The 9,405-nt window shown below is 41.8% G+C and overlaps 1 protein-coding gene across 10 annotated transcripts in view; it reads right to left on the reverse strand.

Annotated features, from left to right (window-relative positions):
* Window positions 1-9,405, reverse strand: part of Frmpd4 (FERM and PDZ domain containing 4) — a 946,095-nt gene that overhangs the window by 372,278 nt on the left and 564,412 nt on the right. For 2 of the 10 annotated variants that reach the window (XM_021153414.2, XM_021153410.2), the window contains exon 1: window positions 3,756-4,171. The exons of the other annotated variants lie outside the window; for them this stretch is intronic. The gene's annotated coding sequence lies outside the window, so the exon portion shown is untranslated. Of the gene's footprint in view, window positions 1-3,755; window positions 4,172-9,405 lie in introns of those variants that run through there. 10 annotated transcript variants of the gene reach the window in all.

Below are 9,405 nucleotides of genomic sequence, written 5' to 3' on the forward strand. Positions count from 1 at the left end.
AGCCAGTAAAGAACATCCCTCCATGGCCTCTGCATCAGCTCCTGCTCCCTGACCTGCTTGAGTTCCAGTCCTGACTTCCTTTGGTGATGAACAGCAGCTTGGAAGTGTAAGCTGAATAAACCCTTTCCTCCCCAACTTGCTTCTTGGTCATTATGTTTGTGCAGGAATAGAAACCCTGACTAAGACACCATCCCACAGTCACATCTCTGACCCATAATTGTTTCGGACTGAAAGATTACAGGGATGGAAATGGAGAGGAGCCTAAGGAAAAGATGGTTCAGGGACAGGCCCAAAGTGGGATCCAGCTCAAGGGGAGGTCCTGAGGCCTGGCACTATTACTGAGTTTATGGAGGGCTCACAAAAATGGACCTAGCACAGTCAGCTATTGGATGGAACACAGGGTCCCCAATGGAGGAGCTAGAGAAAGTACTCAAGGAGCTAAAGGGGTCTGCAACCCTATAGGTGGAACAACAATATGAACTAGCCAGTACCTCCAGAGCTCGTGTCTCTAGCTGCATATGTAGCAGAAGATGGCCTAGTCGGCCATCATTGGGAAGAGAGGCCCCCTGGTCTTGCAAACTTTATATGCCTCAGTATGGGGGAACGCCAGGGCCAAGAAGTGAGAGTGGGTGGGTAGGGGATTGGGGGTGAGGGTCTGGGGGACTTTTGGGATAGCATTGGAAATGTAAATGAGGAAAATACCTAATTAAAAAAAGGGAAAAATGGATCTAGCATGATCACACTCTGGAAGACCCAAAAAGCAGATGAAAGAAAGAGTCAGATGCAGATATTTGCACCCAACCAATGGACAGAAGCAGCTGACCCCTGTTGTTGAATTAGGGAAGGCTGAAAGAAGCTGAGGAGAATGACGATCCAGTAGGAAGACCAGCAGTTTCAATTAGTCTGGACCCCCAAGATCTCTCATACACTGGACCACCAGACAGCATACACCAGCTGATATGAGACCCTAACACACATACAGTAGAGGACTTCCGGGTCTGTGTTCATTCAGAGATGATGCACCTAACCCTCAAGAGACTGGAGGCCCCAGGGAGTTTAGAGATCAGGTGGGGTTGGGGTGGGTATATCCATGTGGAGACAGGATAGGGTGGGGAGAAGGTGTGGGATGTGAAACAGTCGGAGGGTAGATGGGAGAGGTGGGGAATAAAATATGGAATGTAAAAAGATGAATTACAAATAAAATTAAATTTAAAAAATACTGTGAGTGCCCACTAGTAAGTTGAGATAATGTGGTCTAAGGGACAAAAGCCCAGATTCATCCATGATCACATGCCAGCCTCATACCAAGATGTTTCTGAGTCATGTTAAAGAAATTGCTTTACTTCATGTCTCCCCATCATCTCTACTGCTTATTGGAGATAGTGCACACACTTTCTTTCCTTCTGGTGTACTGATAATTAGATAATGTCCAAGAAACACTATGGGCTCCTTATAACGGGCACTTTGTATCTGTGAGCTATCACAATTGCTTAATAAATTAAGTTAAGAACAAAGTCAGGCCCATGTGTCTGACTTGCTTTGTGGTAGAATTCTTCTTAGCTCCTGGAACAAGCTGGGCCAACCCTCAAGGAAATTAGTACTACAACTCGTGCTCCAATTAAGACTCTGGGAAACTGTCTTGAATGAGCCAGACACTTGTTTTAATGTAAGCTAAATTGTTCACAGAACAAAACCAAAATCACTTCTTTTCTCTCCTTTCTACTGTTACAAAGATAGATATCCTTGGATGAAAAGTAAGAGGATAGCCAGACTTAGAACTACACTGCATCCTCTGACGCTAGGTCCTTACAGCTTGCCCCCCCCCCCTTTTTAAAATTTTTTTTTCATTTCCAAATTTTTTAATTAGGTATTTTCTTCATTTACATTTCAAATGTTATCCCAAAAGTCTCCCATACCCTCCCCCCTCCACTCCCCTACACACTCACTCTCACTTCTTGGCCCCTGGCATTCCCCTGTACTGAGGCATATAAAGTTTGCAAGACCAAGGGCTCTCTCTTTCCAATGATGGCTGACTAGGCCATCTTCTGCTACATATGTACTGCTTGCCCCTTTTAACTTCAGAGTATGACTCAATATGTACAAGACAAGGCCATGTTCTTGAAAACACACATTTTAAGTATTTGCTTTGTACATCGACATCCTGTTATTAAAGTGCAAGAGAATGGCATGGTTATACCTTTAAAAGTTCACACAAAAAAGTAAATGTAACATACCCTAAGCAAGAAATGAAAAGGAACTCACACATGCAACATGCACACACGTGCGTGCACACACAGGCACACACACACACACACACACCCCTACATTTTTGAAGTCTAGGTCCAAAGCAAAGAAGTTGTCATAAGTCCCTAATATATTTCCTATCAAGTCATCATCCAATTGGCCCCTGGTGACAACATGGAATTGATTAGTAACTGTCACTTCCATATCAACATTCTCGGGGCAGTTTTCAATCTCTCTTCTAAAATTTTTGTCCTGTCCCTTGTCTTCACATCCTCAGATCAGGTCCACAGTTTCTGGTACAGAAACACATATCTACGTGTCATGCCATGATGAATGCCCACGTAATCACCAGCATTGTTTCCAAAGTGAAACATTGTTGAACAAAGCACACTGGAGCCTTCCTCTTCTCTTTGACAACCAATATTCCTATGGCCAGAATGCTTGGTGCTATTACACATCTTGTGATCTCCGTTCTTGACAAATTGCCCAGCTACCAGTCTTAATCTTTTAAACAAAAATTGCTGAAAGATACACATGCACGTGCACACATAGGTCTACTAAATTTGACTGTTAATTGAAGCAGATACTCAGAAAATTCAGTGGTATAAGGAGATAAAATGAAATATTCTGAAAGCACAGCAGACTACCTTTTAAACCACAACTTATATGAATGCTTTATTAGAAACAACAGACTCGTATTATCCACTGCATTTCAGCTCCCTGAGGGCAAATCCAATGTCTGGTTTATTTAAAAACATATCCTTCTGTTTGAATGCAGCTTGTAAAAGAGCTCACAGCACTGGACAAGAGATTTACTAGGAACTAGTTAAGTTGATATTCGCAAAAATCCATCAATTCCTTGTATGGAGTACACCTCACCAAAAAGACACTCCCTACCTTTGATTATTAATTTAAACTTAGCCCCTATAAAATGATTTACAAGAGATGGTCCTATATTTCACTATGTAGAATCTATGGTTTAACTTAGAACTTCGCTGTCTCCTCCAGGTCGTTCCCCAGGGGATCATGGTTTAGAAAAGATCTAAGAAAAATGCAGCATTTCCCATATTCTTGTGTCCTTGAAAACCATTTATTACTAGATTTTGGAAAAACAAATAAACAGAAATTCTATCTCAAGCCACTGATTGAATTTTTACAGTGAGAGTTCACCTTGAAAAATACACAGTGACAATGAGTGGATTTAGTCATTCATGTGATCTAAAGTTTCCCCCGTGACTCCCACTGAGAGTGCACCCACTTCAGGGGGACAAGTACACAAAACTTTTGAGTACCTGGAGCTGAGAAAATATATCACGCTACAGAGAAGTAACTTGTACACTATGCTGAAAGTGAGGGGCAAAACAAAACCTCTTCCTATCTCTTACCAATGCACTGGCTAAGAAAATCTAAGCAACATATCATTCTGTACGTTGGGAAATAACTCCCTCCTCCCCTATGCAATCTCCCTTTGGTATTCACGTTCCCACAGACAGCATACATTCATGTCTTACCTTTCACTCACTGGAGACTGTTACGGATCCTTCCTGATATATCCAGCAGGAATGCAAGATGATGCGTGCTCCTCACCCCCCAGTGGCATTTGACTCCACTCCATGCAATCCCTCAATGCAGTATGGATGAATGGGCTAAGTTCAGGTTCACTGCCCTACAGTGTCTTTATTCCTCATAGCACAGAACTAGAAAGCCAGTGAGCACTGGCTGCTGCCGCCACGACACTGTTCTTGTTCCAACTAATGGAAAAAGCGGGCCACAGAAAGCTCTCTGCTAGCTCTCTCTCCTCCTGCTTGCGTTGACAAAGTTAAAGCTGCAGCATTGAAAAAGAACAAAAGGAAAATACAAGGCAAACTGCCTCTGTGGAGGAGCTTTTTCTTCCAGCAAAGCATTATCCAAGGCAGATTTTTGGACAGCCTCCGAAGCCTGGAACTTTACTGACCCAAAGCCCTAGAGCTAAAGGCACCTGGACCTGGCAGTCATTGGGTGCCCCATCAGAACCTCAGCAACATACCTGAGGAGTGCAGTAAGGCCAGCAAATAAACATCCAATAACTTGCAGAGAATGAGGCCGACAGCTTAACCTTGCTCCTGCCTTCAATGATGCCAAAGTGTTCTGTTTGCTTAGGACTCTCCTTTTACCAACATTCAATTTGAATGAGCCAGGGCAAGCACACTGCTCATCAGCTCCTGAGAACAGGATGCATTTATGTGAAACACGAGGAGAATGCCTAATGCTGAGCCATCCTCTGCATTCCCAGGAGCTATTATTACAGGGCTAGCTTACATGGCACTGCACTTCCTTTAGCACTGCAACTTCAAGCCAGTATCTCTGCACACACACACACACACACAAACACACACACCCCTCAAATGCCATGATTGCTACATATTGATGGAAATGCCTTCAAAAAGTTGTTACCTCCTCCCAGGAAAAAGATTGGGAACCCTTATATAAAGTGAGCTGACTATCAGGTTTTTCTCCCTGCTTTTCATCAGTGACTTCCCAGGATGAGAGAAAATGATTGCCAAGGCCCTATGGAATGGCAAATTTATGCTGAAAAGGAACTCAGTTTTGCTCCTTTACTGGTAAAAAACTGAGACACCTTAGGAACAAACATGGAACCTTGGCTTTCATCCATCTTTGACATAAGACATTAAGTAAAATCTTAATAAAACTCATTATCTAAAAGTACATGATCTTATATAACTCAATATATCACGTGGGCATCTGGATATACATGGTTAACATGACATTGATTTTAAATGACCTATTTGCAATAGAAAGGAAAAGAAACTCTTTTGGCACATTATATGGTTTTACATTTTCTCATCCTGTGTAGTAGATCAATTTGCAAAGTCTCTATTGTTTTGGTAGTTTTCTTCCATGTTAAAATTGTTCAATAATTGGTTCAAATATTCAGCTTTGTGGTACAGGTCAAGAAACCATTGTCAGGCTGACAAGATGACTCAGCTGGTGAAGATGCTTGCTGACATACCTCAGGATTTGAGTTTCATCCCTAGAGTCTATAGATGAAAGAGAGAGTCAACTCCTGGAACGCTGGTCTCTGATACACACACAAACACATATTTTTAAAAGAAGCAACTGGTTCACTATAACAAAATGAATACAAAGCTACATAGAACACTCACAAGAGAATGAAGAAAAATATTTTTCTAGTTTCCTTTCTGTTGCTATGATAAAATACTTTGACAAAAACTACTGAAGGAAGAATGGGGTTTATTAGAGCTCACAATTTCAGGAGACAGTCCACCACGATAGAGAAGTCAAGGTCGTGGTAACATGAAGCAGCTGGCCACATGCGTAGTCAAGCACAGAGAAAGCATGAACTCATGTGTGCTTGACAGTGCTCTGTTGGTGTGGGGCAATGGGCTATGCACAGACAGTCTGGTCTCCAGTCGAGTTGAGGTCTGAACCCTGGTAGAAACTGTTGGTGGTAATTCCCACCTACATGGGACGAAACGTGTTTCCTCCTTTCTCCTGGAAGTTACTACCCCACAGGCCCCACAGGAAAAGCGTGGCTTTTAGTCACGTACACTATGTCCCAAGCTTCTGACCTTCAGGCTAGACTCCTTCCCAGTTACCTAACAACAGCAAGATAACACAACCCACTATAAGAGGGGCTGCTTGGCCTCTCCTTTGCTCTCTTAAGCTTTTACTTTTCTTACTCTCCCTCTTACTCTCTTCCTCTTCCTCTCTCTCTCACTCTCTAAGCTTTTACCTCTCTCATCCCATGTAGGTGGGAATTACCACCAATAGTTTCTACCAGGGTTCAGAACTCAACTCGACTGGAGACCAGATTGTCTGTGCATAGACCATTGCCCCACACCAACTAAGCATTGGAAAGCACACATGAGTTCATGCTTTCTCTGTACTTTCTCTAGCCTTTCTTCTCTCTCTCTCTCTCCTTTCCCCCCTTCTCTCCTCTTGGTCATGGCCAGTCTCTCTCTCTCTCTCTCTCTCTCTCTCTCTCTCTCTCTCTCTCTCTCTCTCTCTCTCTCTCTCTCCCTATTCTCTTTCCCCCTGCCTTTCTACAATAAAGCTTTAAAACCATAGACTGTCTCTGTTCATCATGGCCTGTTGTGCTTGGAAGATGGGATAGGCTTTCTCCTAACAAGCTGTGTCTAATCTCCTGTCACAAGGCCTTCCTGTGCTCCAGCCATGGACTAGACTAAGGACTCTCACCTGCATAGGAACCTCTCTCCCTCTGTCCTTTCTCCTGTATCTTCAGGGCCAACAGTGTTGCCCCAGGTATTGGGGGCTGCCCCTTGTCCACCCCCCACCATGTGGGGTCAGTGTCTTCACACAGCCTGATGCCCACCAGGGGCCGAGTGGAAAGCATCCAGCAGTCCTACCGAGTCTACCTGCCCAGAGCACAGAAACTCAGGCCTGATGCAAGCTTTCTCCCTGCCCCCTCTTCCCCTATACCCAACAGCCCTACAAGTTGGCTCTCTCCTTTTTTGCTCTATCGGGGCCCAGCATATGAAATGGTATGGCTCACACTTATAGTAGGGCTTTCTACCTCAATTAGGATAAATAAGAATATTTTTCATAGGCCAACCTGACCCAAATAATCTCTTATTGAGACTCTTTTCATGGTTTTCTAGATTGTATAAAGTTGACAATTAATACTATCATATAGATCTCATTAGGAAAGGGAAATAAAAGAGACAGATATGGATATAGTGCTAGAATTGGAGGATCAAGTGGAAAGGCAGAGAGGAGAGGGCCTTGTGGGAGGGAATACAGGTAGAGACAGCTAAAATTAAAGGTAATTTGAGGGATAGTATAGAAACCTAATGCAGTAGGAAATTCATTTATATGAACATCCAATAACTTGCAGATAATGAAACCAACAACTTAACCTTGCTCCTACACACACACACACACACACACACACACACACACAAAGAGAGAGAGAGAGAGAGAGAGAGAGAGAGAGAGAGAGAGAGAGAGAGAGAATATAAATAATGGAGATCACAGAAACCTAACTGACCATCTCTTGTTGAGAAATGAAGTCTCCAGTATCAGGATTGGGCTGCATCTAGCTGAATTATTGTCCAAAGGGAGCTTCACTCAAATCCTGCAGCAACCAAGGGTGTTTCCAAAACTATAAGTTGTTCTCCAAAAACTTATAGGAAGGCCACAATGCTGAAGAATACACCTACATAATTCATTAAACATAAAGATATTGAGCTGGTGCTTACATAGAGCCTTCACCCATACATTGCATTGTCCTGGTTACAAGAAGGTATTTTTCTTTGTCTCTCTGTCTGTCTCTCTGTATCTCTGTCTGTCACCCTCTCTCTCAAAAAAAAAAATAATACCATAAACACCAGTCAGCCACAGCTACAGCCTCTTTATCTATAATGATGTCCTGCCTACAAGGCAAAGGTGTATAAAGCTTGCAAGAATAAACAACCAATATCTGATTTGACTTAAGACTCACTCCACACTATGGAACCAATACCTGATACTGCTTGGTTGACCAAGAACCAGAAATCAGATGTCCTGGAAATCTAGCATAAAATCATATAACACTGGTCTAAATAAAGAAAAAAAAATGTAGTGAGAAAATGACTCCTAATGATATTCTGTTATACTCATAGATCAGTCTTCTTCAGTCATCATCAGAGAAGCTTCCTGCCACAGCAGACAAGCACAAATATACATAGCCATAGCCAGACATTAAACCGAGTGAGAGATCTTGGAACATCCATCTCTAAGTGAGAATTTTCCCTCATAGCCCTTCTGCTAGAACTCAGGGAATCCCTTGGTATAGAGAGTGGAAATAGTGTAAGTGCCAGAGGGGATGAAGGACACCAAGAAAAGGAGGCTGTCTAAATCAACCTGAGCAAAATGCATATGAACCCATAGAGGTTGAAGCAACATACACAGAGGCTGCACAAAGCTGGGCCAGGTATTATGACTTCAGGCCTAGTGGGGTTTTTAATGGGATTCTGGAGTGTGTGAATGAGTGCATCTCTGATTTCTGTACTTTCTCTTGGGTTCTTTTCATTTTGATTTGTCTTGTCCAATGTAAATGTGATAGTTTTTATTTTATTGTATTATATTTTATTTTGTTAGTTTAGAAAATGAGTGAATGAAGTAATTAAGTAACTAAAACTTGGTCATTAGTGTAAAGTTTAACAACTGACCTGTCAGTTAAACCAGGTAGGAGAGGGGAAACCAACTTTCCCCAGTTTGCGGCTCTTTAGGTTTGTTGTTGTTGTTGTTTTCTTTTCTTTTTGGAGATGGTATTTTATTGGTTTGGGTTTTTTTGTTGTTTTTATTTGCTTCAGAAAGAATTTGAAGTAAGAGGAGTAAGGACAGGGAGAGAATCTGGAAGAGCTCAGTGAAGGTGAACAATATAATAAAAATACATTTAAGTTGAAAGCTTATTTTAAAATATAAAACTATGATAGAAATGAACTATAAGTTGTAAATGCTAATTAACCCAACATCCAATGTATGTAACAAAGGAAAAATCTTTCACATAACAAAAACTTCCACTTGTATCTCTTAAGCTTTGTGAAACTGTCTAATGTTTCCCTGGATCCAGCTACTTAAAGAGGTGGCTTATTAATATGGTTATTCCCAATAGACAGAAAGATATTAATAAATAATGACATCTAGTCTGAAATCAAACATTAAAGTCTAATTAATAGGGTTGTGAATATGATAAAATGTATTATGTACATGTATAAAATTATTCTTAAATTTTCAATTTTATTTAATTTTTCAATGTATGGATGTTTTGCCTACATATATATCTGTGTATCACATGTGTGGCATGTGCCTATATTGGCCATGAGAAAGCATCTGAAACCTGGGAACTTCAATTACAAATGGTTGTGAGCCACTGAGTGGGTGCTGGAAATCAAACTTAGGTCCTCTGGAAGCAAAGCCATTACTCTTAACCACTGAGCTGTTTCTCTAGTGTCAACATCACCACAATTACTCAAATTACCCATCAATGTTGTTTTCTGTCAACCTATCTTTGAAGCTGTAGATGATTTTATTCTCCCTGATCTAAGAACCTGTTTGCAGAAACAGGGAAGTGGGACAAAGTTGCAGAGATGGGAGAGGAGAGGAGAGGAGAGGCGGAGGAGGAGGAGGAGGAGGAGG

The sequence above is a fragment of the Mus caroli genome, chromosome X (assembly GCF_900094665.2).
Source record: "Mus caroli chromosome X, CAROLI_EIJ_v1.1, whole genome shotgun sequence".
In the NCBI taxonomy this organism is placed as follows: domain Eukaryota; kingdom Metazoa; phylum Chordata; class Mammalia; order Rodentia; family Muridae; genus Mus; species Mus caroli.